This window comes from Neolamprologus multifasciatus, chromosome 14 (assembly GCF_963576455.1).
Source record: "Neolamprologus multifasciatus chromosome 14, fNeoMul1.2, whole genome shotgun sequence".
NCBI lineage: Eukaryota > Metazoa > Chordata > Actinopteri > Cichliformes > Cichlidae > Neolamprologus > Neolamprologus multifasciatus.
The window spans coordinates 17,596,642-17,611,474 of NC_140452.1; the positions used below are offsets into that span (position 1 = coordinate 17,596,642).

The 14,833-nt window shown below is 44.3% G+C and overlaps 2 pseudogenes; both read right to left on the reverse strand.

Annotated features, from left to right (window-relative positions):
* Positions 1 to 8,823: 8,823 nt before the first annotated feature.
* Positions 8,824 to 8,983, reverse strand: LOC146503859 (U2 spliceosomal RNA; annotated as a pseudogene).
* A 3,141-nt stretch (positions 8,984 to 12,124) lies between these two features.
* Positions 12,125 to 12,247, reverse strand: LOC146503860 (U2 spliceosomal RNA; annotated as a pseudogene).
* Positions 12,248 to 14,833: the final 2,586 nt, after the last annotated feature.

A 14,833-nucleotide genomic window follows, 5' to 3' on the forward strand; every position in this document is an offset into this window, starting at 1 on the left:
TTTCTTTTCCCCTTCCCTATAAGAAACATTAGCTCATCATATTGGATGCCATTTAAACACTCATATTGCACCTGCATTTCTCTCCACACTTCTTGCGCAAAAACACATCCCCACATTACATGTTCTATTGTTTCTTCTTCTTCTTGACAACTACTTCTTGGACAGTTTTTATTGTCGCTTAATCTATTAGCATACATTATCGACCTCACAGGAATTTTCCTATGTAACAGCAACCAATTCAAATCTTTACACCCATTGCTCAGATCTTTTCCTTGCGCTTGTTTCCATGTAGCCTCTTTCACCCAAACACACTGTGTGTGGGGTTTTTTCCACCAGAATCCTATACAAGGTCTTATGATTCAAAGCAAGGTCCTTATCCTTTCATTCTAAATGCTTCTCCCGCCATTTAATCAATTTTGCATAGTACACATACATACTTTCTGCTCTGGGCACACTATTGTCCCACTCGATCAGTTGTCTCAATGGGCCTGATAGCCAAAAGCGAATTAAAGATTGACATTTATGTATATAAGGCTTGTTCAGTATGTTACAAATGTTACAGTAATGTAATACATCCAATTTTAATGGGATGCATGGAACACCTCTCCCACCTTTTAGTATCGGCTGGTACATCATAGTTCTTTTCACGTATTCGTACCCACCCCAAATGAACTTGAACACTTCCCGTGTTAGTTCCTTCCTAAACATTTGTGGTAATGGAAAAACATGTGCCAAATGAAGTAGGGCAGGCAGGATGTCGGCTTTCACGACCAGAACTCTGCCGGTTATGGAGAGCCTTCTTTTCTTCCACATCCCCAATTTACTCCTCACTTTTGCCATTTTAGACTCCCAATTCTGTTCTGCATCTCCCCCAGGATTCCTGAAATTAATGCCTAAGACCCGCATGGGGCTTTCACAAAGGGAAAGCCCGCAAAGCCTCTCCCTTCTGCCTGCCCACCTTCCCAGAAATTTCTATTTTGTTTTTTCCTTATTCACCCTTGACCCTGCCGCCCTTTCAAAAGTATGTATTAACTGCATCGTCTCCCTCACACTCCCATCATCCCCCAAATAAAGGGTAATGTCATCAGCATACTGGGAGATTTTTAACACTTCTCCCCCTGGTAAGGCTACCCCTCTAATTTTCTGATTTCCCCTTATCGCACTTGCTAATGGTTCTACATAGATAATGTAAAGCAAGGCAGACAAGGGGCAGCCTTGTCTGAGTCCTCTTTGCTGATACACCTCATCTGTCAGAAAGCCATTTACTTTCACCTTGCCACAAATGTCAACATACATCATTTTTATCCAGCTCAGAAATTTTTCCCCTATATTGAAAGTTGTCATCACCCTCCATAGAAAATCATAATTGACTCTGTCAAAGGCTTTTTCTTGGTCAATTGTTACACATATGGAGTCTAAATTCCTGTCCTCTATATACGAGAGCACATCCCTGTGCAAATGCAATCTGTCTACCCTTTACTCCACAGGTCTGGTCCTCATTTATAATAAACGGCATAGCCTGGGCCAAGCGTAACGCTAAAGCTCTGCTCAGGATTTTATAATCCACGCAGACCATAGACAAAGGTTTATAATTGGAAAGCATTGCTGGTGAGCCTTTCTTAAACAATAAACTATTCACCCCCGTCCTCATACTTTTCAACATATAGCCCTTTTCACGCATTTCATTAAATACTTCTAGCAAATGGTCCCCGATAAGGTCCCAGAAAGTAACATAAAACTCTTTCGAGAGACCATCTATTCCAGGTACTTGGTTATTTTTCATTGTCTTCAAGGCTTCATATAATTAATTCTTATTTATACATCTATCCATGGATTTTGTTTCTTCCTCCGGTAACCTTTCCCCTAATCCCCTCAAAAAAATCCCCCGCGCATTTTTATCCAACTCTTCCTTTTCAAACAACCGCGTGTAGTACTCTTCTACTACTTTCCGTAAATTCTCAGAACCCGTAATCATCTTCCCATCTTTCTCCAATTATTTTATTAGTCCTCTTTCTTCCCTCATTTTCATTTGGGCAAAAAAATAAGCCGAACACTTCTCTTGACCCTCATACTCCTCCTGCATAAACTTAAACATCCTTGTCCTCGCTCTCTGTTGAAAAAAATCTTCTTGTTTTTTCAATAAAACATTCAATTTCTCACTTCTATCCCTATGTCTATTTCTGTTCCTATTCCCTTCCTCTTTTGCAATTTCCCTCTGCAAAACCTTAAAGACCTTCTTTGAGGCCTGTGCTATCCGCATACTGTATTCAATTGAAAATGTCTTTATTCTTTTTTTCATTTCCTCCCACCAGCTCCCTCTATCCACATACAAACATTTCAATTCCACCCAATGTTGGAAGATCCCTCTGAAACTTGCCCTATATTCCTGTTCTAACAAGATGTCATTATTTAATTTCCAATATCCTTTTCCATATGCTGTCCCCTCACATTCCACCTTCGCCCACACTACTTTGTGATCAGTAAAGGGCGCGTAGAGGGACCCTGTTTCAATTACCTTTTCTGTATCTCCTACTAGTATGTAGTCTAGCCTATTTCTCTTTTTTTTCCCCCCACGTATGGGTCGGACGGTTGCCTAATGGCTTTCCCATAGTATCTACTAACCTATACTTTACCATAAGGTTCCTGAGTGGAAGAGAACCATCGTTCTTATCTAAAGAGCAGTTTAAGTCACCGCCCACATAGATTACATTACTTGTCATAAAACAGATATTCAGGCTAGAAAAGAGTTCTCTACGGGCTCGTGGTTCTGCGTGTGCATATATATTTACCACACGACGTTGTATTCCGACCTTTTTAAAATCCACCACCAAGACCCTACCCTGTATTACAGAAAAGGTATCCATAATTTGAATACTTGTCAAAGGAGCTTGCAAAGAAAAGCGTCTGGACTTCTTTAAGTTGCTTGAAGACGTTTCACCTCTCATCCGAGAAGCTTCTTCAGTTCTAAGGTCAAATGGTAGGGAGTCCCAGATTTAAACCTAGTGGGGGTATCCCCCCACAGAGGGACAAAAGGACCCCCTGATGATCCTCTAATCGCCTGAGCCAAGGTGTGAAACTGGGTGTGGGTCCCAATCAGCCAGAGTTTCGGGTGAGTTCATTGTGAAACCTGGCCCCACCTTATCATGCGAATTCCTGAGGTCAGATGGCCCAGGATGTGAGTGGGCGTTAAGGCGTCTGGGGAGGGAACTCAAAACTGGATTATAGATGGCAGAGTTGGTGTCGTAAACCACCGCCTCTGTTCAAAGATGGTCGCTCACAGTGGACATAGATGGCTTCTTTCACTCCTCTTTCAAACCATCTGTCCTCTCTGTCCAAAATGTGAACATTGGCATCCTCGAAAGTGTCCTTTATCCTTAAGATGCAGATGGACAGCTGAGTCTTGTCCTGTGGAGGTGGCTCTTCTGTGTTGTGCCATGCGCTTGTGAAGTGGCTGTTTGGTCTCTCCAATGTAGAGGTCTGGGCATTCCTCGCTGCACTGTACAGCATACACCACATTGTTAAGTCTGTGTTTTGGAGTTTTGTCTTTCGGGTGAACCAGTTTTTGTCTGAGTGTGTTGCTGGGTCTGAAATGCACCGGGATGTCATGCTTGGAGAAAACCCTCCTGAGTTTCTCTGATACACCGGCTACATAGGGGATGACAATGTTGTTGCGTCTGTCCTTCTTTTCCTCCCTCGCTGGTGTCTGATCTTCTTTTCTGTGCCTCTTTGCTGACTTTAAGAACGCCCATTTACGATAGCCGCACGTTTTGAGTGCTTCCTTTACATGTGTGTGTTCCTTCTTTTTTCCTTCAGGCTTAGAGGGAACATGTTCTGCCCGGTGGTGTAGGGTCCTAATTACTCCAAGTTTGTGTTCCAGAGGGTGATGGGAGTCAAAGAGGAGGTACTGGTCCGTGTGTGTGGGCTTCCGGTAAACTTTGATGTTGAGGTTGCCATTCTCTTCAATGTGCACAGCGCAGTCCAGGAAAGGCAAACAGTTCTCCTTTGTGTCTTCCCTGGTGAACTTGATGTTTTTATCCACAGCGTTGATGTGCGCAGTGAAGGATTCCACTTCTTGTGTCTTGATTTTGACCCAGGTGTCGTCTACATATCTGTACCAGTGGCTGGGTACTCTTCCTTTGAAAGAGCCAAGAGCCTTCCTTTCCACTTCCTCCATGTAAAGGTTGGCTACAATAGGTGACACGGGGGAGCCCATGGCACAGCCATGTTTTTGTCTGTAGAAGCCTTCGTTGTATTTGAAATATGTAGTGGTGAGGCAGAGGTCTAACAGTATGCAAATCTGATCGGGTGTGAAGTTGGTCCTGTCTTCCAAGGAGCTGTCTTCTTGTAGTCGTTTTCTGACAGTCTCCACGGCCTCCGTGGTGGGTATGCAAGTGAAGAGAGAGACTACATCAAAGGACACTATGGTTTCATCTGGATCCAGGGTAAGTTTCTGGACCTTGTCAGTGAAGTCGGTGGAGTTCTTGATGTGATGTGGGGTGTTCCCCACGAGAGGAGCAAGGATGGTAGCAAGGTGTTTTGCAATGTTATAAGTGGCTGAGTTTATGCTACTGACTATGGGTCTGAGTGGGACAGCTTCCTTGTGGATTTTAGGAAGTCCGTAAATGCAGGGAATGGCATCCCCTGGGTAAAGGCGGTGATATGTAAGGCGGTCAATGATTTTGTCCTTTTCAAAGTCTTGAAGGCAAGCTATAACTTTCTTTTTGTAGCTGCTGGTGGGGTCTCTCTTTAAGGCTTCGTAGGTATTGTTGTCACTGAGGAGAGTAGTGATCTTTGTGTGGTAATCTGTAGTGTTTAGGACCACGGTGCATCTTCCCTTATCAGCTGGTAAAACAGTGATGTTGTGGTCTTTGCTCAGGGAAGCGACGGCCTTCTTTTCCTGTATTGTGAGGTTGGACGGAGGGACTTTGGCACTGGAGAGGGTGGCTGAGACTTTCATCCTGATTTGCTCTGCTTCTGTCTGTGATAATTTATTAATCCGTATGGCCGATTCTGTGGCTGTGATGAGGTCCACTATGGGCAACTGTTGTGGAGAAATGGCAAAATTGAGTCCTTTGGCTAATACTCTCTTTTCAGGATCAGTGAGATTCCGGTCTGAAAAGTTCTTTACCCATTTCTCCTGACTGTCTTCAGGTGTGTTTTCTTCTCTGGGTTGTGTAGGTTCAGAATGAGGAGTGTGTGTTTTTGAAAGCAAGGTGTGAAATTTCCTGCGTTGTCTTTCTTTTCCTTTTGAGTGTTGGGCCCGCTGAGCTTTGTCCACAAACTTGTAAACCTCTTCTAAGACTGGAGAGGGTAGAAAGGTTTCCAGTTCCTGCAGAGTCTGGCTGATCTTGATCTGGAGGGCATCTATAGTGAAATGGACCTGTCTTATCCTTTCACTTAAAAGGTGATTTTGTGCTCTCTGTAGAATCAAGTCTGCTCTGTATCCCCTGACAGTGGATCCAAGGCGCAGGCTCTTAGGAACAATTCTGCTTTGTCTACATCTTAGGTTGAAACGGAGATGGTTCCTATAATCCGCTAGTTTCCTTGATTCCCTTTCATACTCCCGCACCAGTTGAAGGGTGTTCCTCCCAAAATGTACGGCAATATGTCTGTGAAGGTTCTCAGTCATCCAGGTCATCGTAGTCAAAGGAGCTTGCAAAGAAAAGCGTCTGGACTTCTTTAAGTTGCTTGAAGACGTTTCACCTCTCATCCGAGAGCCTTCTTCAGTTCTAAGGTCAAATGGTGGGGAGTCCCAGATTTAAACCTAGTGGGGGTATCCCCCCACAGAGGGACACCTTGGCTCAGGCGATTAGAGGATCATCAGGGGGTCCTTTTGTCCCTCTGTGGGGGTATCCCCCCACAGAGGGACACCTTGGCTCAGGCGATTAGAGGATCATCAGGGGGTCCTTTTGTCCCTCTGTGGGGGTATCCCCCCACAGAGGGACACCTTGGCTCAGGCGATTAGAGGATCATCAGGGGGTCCTTTTGTCCCTCTGTGGGGGGATACCCCCACTAGGTTTAAATCTGGGACTCCCCACCATTTGACCTTAGAACTGAAGAAGCTTCTCGGATGAGAGGTGAAACGTCTTCAAGCAACTTAAAGAAGTCCAGACGCTTTTCTTTGCAAGCTCCTTTGACTACAATGACCTGGATGACTGAGAACCTTCACAGACAATTTGAATACTTCTTTTCCCACACAAAACTCCCACCCCTGATCCATGTACACTCCCCACTAGGGCTGGGTATCGTCACTGATTTTTAGAATCGATTCAATTCCGATTCACAAGGTCCAGAATCGATTCGATCCACGATTCGATTTAATTCGATTCGATTCACTTCGATTTGAATATGGGAAATTTTGACAGTCAGAAATATTATAATTCAGATCAGTACATTTACATATTTTTGTATCTATAAAAAGGAAGCTGACACACGCAAGACTTTATCAAAGGTGTGAGCGTCACAGCAGATGCCTTTGTGTCAAAGTAGCTGAAGATAAAACACAGAAACACATGAAGGTGATTTTTCCTGGCCTGGGATTTTATAAAAATATTCTGCAGTACATCAAAAACGAAAGAAAACCATTAATCAACATATGAACATTACCTCTGAAGTTACAGCGGTTTTATTAGAGACACGGCTAAGCATTTTGCATTTTGCATAATTTTAAAAAGTTTAAATTTGTTCAGCATTGAACGCAGAAATTAGGTTTTCTTTTCGGAAGTATATAAAACAGAAAAAAAAAAAGTCGGCCGACAGCGCTGTAAACAACGGTAGACTTGTGCGTAACAAGCAAGCGAATAAAGCAGAAAACCGTACAGAGAGAGAGAGGGGGAGAGAGAGAGAGAGAGAGAGAGCTGTGCATCGTGGTCGAAGCAAAACAGTAAAAGTAAGAGTGAATACATGACGATGTTTTTGTGAAGCGTAGTTTGGATCCTCTTTTGCTGCTGGTTCGGTCAATATTGTTTGGAGAGACATCAAACTAACAGCTTTAGAATCAGCGCATAAAGGAGGTGAACACAAAGCGCAGACCCGCCGACAGATCAGAATCAGCGGGCTGTCGGCTTTCCGCCCCGACTGTGAGAAATTCGACATCTAACTGATTCTGATCCGCGGGCTGCGCTGTGTGTTTAAGTCTTTGTGCAGAATCCGTGTTCCTGCTCTCATTTACTGTTTTAGCTGTTTGGTGGTTGTTGAAATTTTGTGAGATTTCACCTGAGATTCTGGCATTTCGGGCAAAATAAATTTATATTAAAAAATCGATTCAGGATTTTAATGAATCGATTTTACGTAATCCAAGCCAGAATCGATTTTAATCGATAAATCGATTATGAAAACCCACCCCTACTCCCCACGCTCCATGCTGCTTCACCTCCTCCCCACTCCTTAGTAAAAAGGGTTACATCGTCTTCGTCTCTTAGATGCACTTCCTGGAGCAGGCATATATCAAAGTCACACGCTGTAAAAAATTAGTACACCGCTCTTCTTTTCCGAGAATTTCTCAAACCTCTAACATTTTCATTTCACCCATTTGACTGATGAAAAGAAAAAAAGGACCAGTTTCCGAAACCTTGCTCACTGACCCGGGCAATGGCAAAACACCAAAAATAGGACCCTGTGCCAAAAAATAGGTGCAGGCATAGCCCTTCTTTCCCTCTGTTTCGCCATTCATGATGTAGACTGCTTCCCCAAGCTTTCTTGGGAAAATAATGTTCATATGGTCAATTTATCTGAATTACCTTCAGTCTCGCTTCCATCCTCCATTTCAATTTCGCTCGTCGTAACGCTCAAGGGAGTGTGCATACACTCTGTTTGAGTCCCTTTCAGTGCGTGTCCTTCCGCCTCGCCGGTCGAGGCTCCGCCCCTGCCTCCTTCCCATCTCCGTCCTCGGATCGTCGGATCCCATCTTCTCCTTCTTTTTGCAGTTTTCCTCCCTATTCTCTTGACCACTTTCCAAGGCTGCTCTGTGGGCTCTGTGTCCTCACTCTTTCCTTCTCCTCCATCCTCGTTACTCCCCTCGGCCTCCTGTAGGGGGCCCCTCGTCATTTTCTCTACCTCCTCCTCTGTCTCGTCAATCTTATTCTCTTCACCTGTCGATAATTCCAAATCCATCACAGGTGCTCTCGCGGCTTCATTTCTGCTTTTCTTATCTTGCCCCAGGAACCCCTTTACTACAGCCGCATAGGGTCTGGGCTTCGTGCAATCTCGTGCCATATGTTCTTCGGACTCACATAAATGACACCTCTTTGGTTCTGTACAGTCTCTTGTACTGTGGCCCATACTATTGCAGCTTCGGCACCTCACCTGGTCACAATATTCAGCGTCATGTCCGTTGCCGCCGCATTTCCTGCAGCACAAGGGTTGAACCGCATAGATAAGGAATCCTCTATCAGTTCCGATGGAGAAAACCGCAGGCAGGTGTCGAAAGCCATCCTCACTGTTTAAGTTCTCTTCCAATTTTATCCGAAATTGTCTCTTACCCGTCCATATGCCCAGTCCATCTTTTATTATTCTTACACCTGGTAACACGTTTCACGTGCCTCTCCAGTAAACACCTTATCATCTCTTCCGATACCCATGGATTGTACATGTGTACAGTTAAAATTCTGTAATCACGTCTGTACAAGGGGGTCACCGCATATCTTTTTAGGTCTTCATTTGTCGTTATATTAGCCTTCCGTCTCATGTCTTCCGCTCTCTCTCTGGTAATTAGCGTCACATCATAATATTTCTTAGCTGTGCTCTGCTGTAGGCAGTAGATCTCCTCTGGCTGTATGTTGAGGATGTCAAATAAGATTCTTCTCCCGAAAGTTATCCGGTCCTGGAAGGTGGTGTCTTTATTGATCAGATCAAAACGTAGCGTATTCTTCGTACCGCTCCCTCTGTCAGTCTCCTCCCCATGGCTGGCCGACGCAGTCGCCATTTTGCTTCTCTGTAAGAACAAATACTACACTTGATCTTAGCCAAAAGGCCGAGAAGCGATGGCCTCCTGCAGGTTCCTGGCTGAGCCGCCTTCTAGGGGACACTTCTGCTTGTGACAGTGCGCTCTTTCACTTGGCTCACAGGGAGGGCTCTGCTTCAAATCTCCGCCCACCCACAGTACCTCAGAGGCCTGTGGAGCTCCCTGGAACTGATTTGCCTCCCCTGTACCCCACAAGTTTGGTCCACTTCCACTATGTGCGACATGACTCCTGCTAGCCTATTCGCCAGAACCTTACTCAGTACTTTATAGTCCACGCACAGCATAGTTAGTGGCCTGTAATTGTCTAGCTGGTTCGGGTTTCCTTTCTTAAACAGAATAGTCCACTCCCGTTTTCATGCCTTCCGGCATCTCTCCTCCCTCCATGATTTCCTTAAAAACCTCCAAAAGGTGGATCCCGACCATATCCCAAAACGCCACGTAAAATTCTTTTGTTAGGCCGTCTATGCCGGGCACCTTATTGGCCTTCATTGCCATTACCACATTATACACCTCCCCTACTGTCAATTCCCCCCCCCCCCCCCCCAGCTTGCCATTTTCTTCTTCGGGTAGCCTTCTCCTTAGCGATCTTATTAAAACCTCCCCCTTCCCCTCATCCAAGCTCTCCTTTGTAAACAACTTTTCATAATATTCTTCCACCGTTCTTAACAAATCATCTTTCCCCCTTATCACCTTTCCATCCCGCTCCAGTTCCATTATAACCCCCCTCTTATCCCTAGTCTTCATTTTGCTAAAAAAGTATGAGGAGAACTTCTCATTCTCCTCATACTCTTCCTGTTTTAATTTATATATTACGGCCCTCGCTTTCCTCTCAAGTAATTCCTCCTGTCTCCTTTTTAATTTCCCTTCCCCTATTTTCCATAACATAGATTTTTTCTATTTCTTTTTGTATTGTGTCGAACTCTTTCTTTTGGACTTTTGACCTCTCTGTACAATATTCGACCGTAAACTTTTTGATTTTTTTCTTTATGTCCTCCCACCAAACCACGTTGTTACTGTATAAGCTTTTCATCTCGGCCCATATCGGGAAGATTTTCATGAAGCCTTCCCTATAGGCTTTCTCTGCGAGGACGTCGTTGTTAAACTTCCAATACCCTTTTCCAAAGTCTGGCCCTACTATCTCGAGCTCCACATCAACTGTTTGATGATCTGTGAAGAGGGCCAGAATTGTTTTTCCCTCTATTATTTTGCAATTTTTTCTACTAAAATGTAATCTAACCTACTCTTCACCCCCCTTGTGTTCTTCCAAGTATACCCCACTTGCTTTCCCAGTAACTTCCCCATTACGTCAATTAATCCATATTTCTTAATGAAGGTCCTAAAAGAGAGGGAAAACTTTTCCCTTTCCAAAGAGCAATTAAAATCCCCTCCCACAATAATATCTTTCCTAGTCAAAAAACAAGTATCCAATTTTTGGAAAAGGTCCTTACGTAGCCCGTGCTCCACCTGTGCATATACGTTTATTATCTGGCATTGAGTCCCATTTTTATCAATATCCACCACGATTACCCTTCCTTGTATTACAGTAAAGCTCTCAATCATCCGAATATCCTTATCCCCACATAACACCCCAACTCCTGTCCCATGTACCTCCCCCCCCCCAAGGGGGCTCCAAGCTCCAAGAAGCTTCCCCTCCCCTCCATTCCTCAGTAAACAAAGCAACATCCCTCTCATCTCTCAGATGAGTTTCCTGAACCAAACAAACATTGAAATTGTAGCTCAATAAAGATTCATAAACAATTTTTCTCTTTCGGGCACTTTTAAGCCCCCTAACATTCAGGGTAATTATCCGTATTTTTCCCATACCATAAACAAAAAGCAAGTGGAGCACTAAGGGCAAAAAAAATAATAATAATACTAAAGAGAAAGAAAAACAAAAAACAAAAAAACAATGAGTCTCTTGGTATATTTTACCTCCTCTCTTGGATTCTCTAACTATCCATATTGACGTGTAACAAAAGGTCTTTTATGAAAGAGTCCTCTGACTTTTCTTCGCTCTCGCCTTCCACTTCCATATCTCCATCGCTTGTCACATCACTTAGGGGGGTATGCATGCACTCAGTCTGTGTTCCCCTCAACACATACCCCTCCACATTTCCACCTTCCTCCAAAACCTCCTCCCTAATATCCTGATCTCTTAGCTTACCATCTTCAGAGAAGGCGGCTGGACTCACCTTTCTCCTCCTTTTAGCAGACTTTCTCCGTGGTTTTCCGACCACTTCCCAACGTTTTTGGGGTTCCTCCCCCTGCTGTACTTTCTCACCATCTTGCTCAAGATTCCTCTCTCCCTTCTCCTCACGTCGCTCCGTCCCCTCCTCCACACCTTCCACTTTGTCCTCAATAGCCTGATTTCCAGCAGCTGGTAGCGGCTCCTGGGGCCTTGCTCCTACACCAGAGTCTATTTCCTCTTCGCTACGTTCTTCCCCAATAAGTCCAGTCTTTACCACGGCTGAATAAGGCCGTGGCTTAGTACAATCTCTCGCCATGTGCGCTTCCGAGTCACATAAGTGACATATTCTGGGCTTCTTGCAGTCCCTCGTAATATGTCCAAGCTTGCCGCAACTCCTACACCTCACCTGGTTGCATTGTTCCGCATCGTGTCCAACACTCCCGCATTTCCTACATGCTTGGGGCTGCCCTGCATAAACAAGGAAGCCTCTGTCCGCTCCAATAGAAAAGACTGCAGGTGGGTGGCAATATCCATCTTCACTGTTCATATCCGCACTCAATTTGATGCAAAATTGTCTCTTTCCGGTCCATATGCCCAGACCATCCTTTATCTTTCGTACTCCTTTGAGAACAGTAACGTATCTCCCTAGAAAGTACCTGATAGTCTCTTCCGTGACCCATGGGTTATACATAGGTATCATTAAAATTCTGTAATCATTGCGATACAAAGGGTCACCATATATCTCCGCAGTTCTTTACCTTCTTCCACAATGCTCTTCCTTCTCACTTCTTCCGCGTATTCTCCCGTAGAGAATGTCACATCATAGTGCTTACTTGCGGTGCTCTGTTGTAGGCAGAATATTTTCTCCGGCTGTATCTTCAAGGCTTCGAAGAGGATTCTCCGTCCAAAAGTTATTCTGTCGTGAAGTTGTGTGTCTTTCTCCATGAGTTCAAATCTCAGCGTATTTCTTGTTCCAAAGGTCCATGCGTCCCTCTCAGAAAAACTGGCCGACGACGTCGCCATCTTTCTTTGCTTCCCGCCTCCTCTGATAAGAACAGATACTACACTTGATCTTAGCCAAAAGGCCGAGAAGCAATGGCCTCCTGCAGGTTATAATATATATATGATACATCACGTCCAATTTCAAGGGGATGCATGGGACATCCCTCCCACCTTTTTGTATTGTCTGATACATCGTTGTTCTTTTTATGTATTCATACCCCCCCCCCCCCCCCCCCAAATTAATTTAAAAATTACCCGTGTTAGCACCTTCCTATGAGTCTGTGGCATTGGGAAGACATATGCCAAATGGAGTAGGGCAGGTAAGATGTCGGCTTTTACGGCCAAAACCTTGCCAGTTATAGTGAGCTTTCTTTTTGACCACATCCCCAAGTTCTTTGTGACTTTCGCCATCTTCAAGTCCCAATTATGATTTGCGTCCCCCCCAGGGTTCCCAAAATCAATGCCCAAAACCCGCATGGGCCCTTCACACAACGAGAGCCCACAGAGCATCTCTCTCCTACCTGCCCATCTTCCCAAATATTTGTATTTTGATTTTTCCTTATTAACCTTTGACCCCGCCGCACTCTCTAAGGTCTGTATTGTTTGCATCGTCTCCCTCACACTCCCATCATCTTCCAGATAGAGTACTGTATCATCTGCGTACTGGGAGATTTTCAGCACCTCCCCCCCTGGCAAAACCACCCCTCTGATTTTCTCATTTCCCATTATTGCGCATGCTAACGGTACATATATGACATAGAGTAGGGCGGACAGGGGACAACCCTGCAGTAGCCCTCTCTTCTGTTGCACTTCCTCTGTTAAGTATCCGTTTATCTTTACCTTGCAAATTATGCTGGTATACATCATACTTGTCCAGTTCAAAATTTTTTCCCCTATATCAAAAGTTCTCATCACCCTCCACAGGAAATCGTGGTTGACCCTATCGAAGGCTTTTTCTTGATCAAGTGTCACACATATTGATGTCAAGTTCCTCTCTTCTATGTACATAAGCACATCTCTATGTAGTTGTAAATTCCAACCAATCTGTCTGCCCTTCACCCCACATGTCTGGTCTGCATTTATAATAGCAGGCATAACTCGGGTCAGACGTCTTCCTAGGGTTCTACTCAGGATTTTATAGTCCACGCAGACCATTGAGAGAGGCCTATAGTTTGAAAGCGCCGCAGGTGAACCTTTCTTATGTATTAGACTTATCACTCCTGTCCTCATACTCTTTGGCATTCTACCCTTTTCACACATTTCATTAAATACCTCCAACAAGTGGTCTCCAATGAGATCCCAAAATGTGATATAAAACTCCTTCGTAAGTCCGTCTATCCCAGGTACCTTGTTATTCTTCACTGTCTTTGTCGCCTCGTATAGTTCGTGATTTGTTATACTCCTTTCCAATATCTTCCTTTCGTCCTCTGATAGCCTCTCTTCCAGAAATCCCAAAATTATTTCTTGGGCATCTCCATCTACTTTTTCCGCGCCAAACAATGATCTATAGTACTCTTCTACCACCTTCAATAAGTTATCCCGCCTGGTAACCAATTTCCCATCACTTTCCAACTCCATAATTGCCCCTTTTTCCTCTCTCTTTTTCATTTGAGCGAAAAAATAGGCCGAGCACTTCTCCTGTCGCATATACTCCTCCTGCATAAATTTAAACATTCTTGTTTTCGCTCTATTCTGGAACAAATCCTTCTGTTTCTTCAATAATACATTCAATTCCTCACTCGCTTCCCTGTTTTTGTTGTTATTCCTCTGAGCTTCTATCCCTGCAAGCTGTGCTCTGCTGTAGGCAGTAGATCTCCTCTGGCTGTATGTTGAGGATGTCAAATAAGACTCCTCTCCCGAAAGTTAGAATTAGATTAGATTAGATGAAACTTTATTAATCCCTCGGGTGGGTTCCTCCGGGAAATTCAGTTTCCAGTAGCATAGCACCGAAAGAAGTTGCATGTTACAGATACATTAAGGGGAATGAGAGTAAGGATATAAGCATAAATACACTATATATACACATATACACATATATAGATACAGAATATACAATATGGATAAGATTAATAGGATTGCTCATTTCAGTGAGTATATTGCACAGTGATTATTGCACAGTCGAATATAATAAAAAAGACAAAACAAAAACAAATATTGCAAATATTGCACAGTGTAGAAAAGCACCTACAGCTCAGCTGTTCCCGCCCTCCCTTGTCCCCCTGTTTCTCCTCCCTCTCCCCTCCAGTGAGGAGTTAAACAGTTTGATGGCATGTGGGACAAAAGAGTTTTTAAGTCTGTTGGTTTTTGACTTGGGGAGAAGCAGCCTGTCGCTGAATAGGCTCCTCTGATTGTTTACGACCGTGTGCAGAGGATGCCCGGCATTGTTCATCATGTCCATCAGTTTCTTTAAGGTCCTCTTCTCTGCCACTTCTCTGAGTGTCCAGCTTCATGCCGACCACAGAGCCCGCCTTCCTGATTAGTTTCTCCAGCCTGGATGAGTCCTTCTTTGCTGTGCTGTTCCCCCAGCACACCACGCCATAGAAAAGTACTCCTGCGACCACTGACTGGTAAAACATCCTCAGGAGCTTCCTGCAGATGTTGAAAGACCTCAGCCTCCTGAGGAAGTACAGTCGGCTTTGGCCTTTTTAATACAGGTGCTACGCGTTGCATGACCGGTCCAC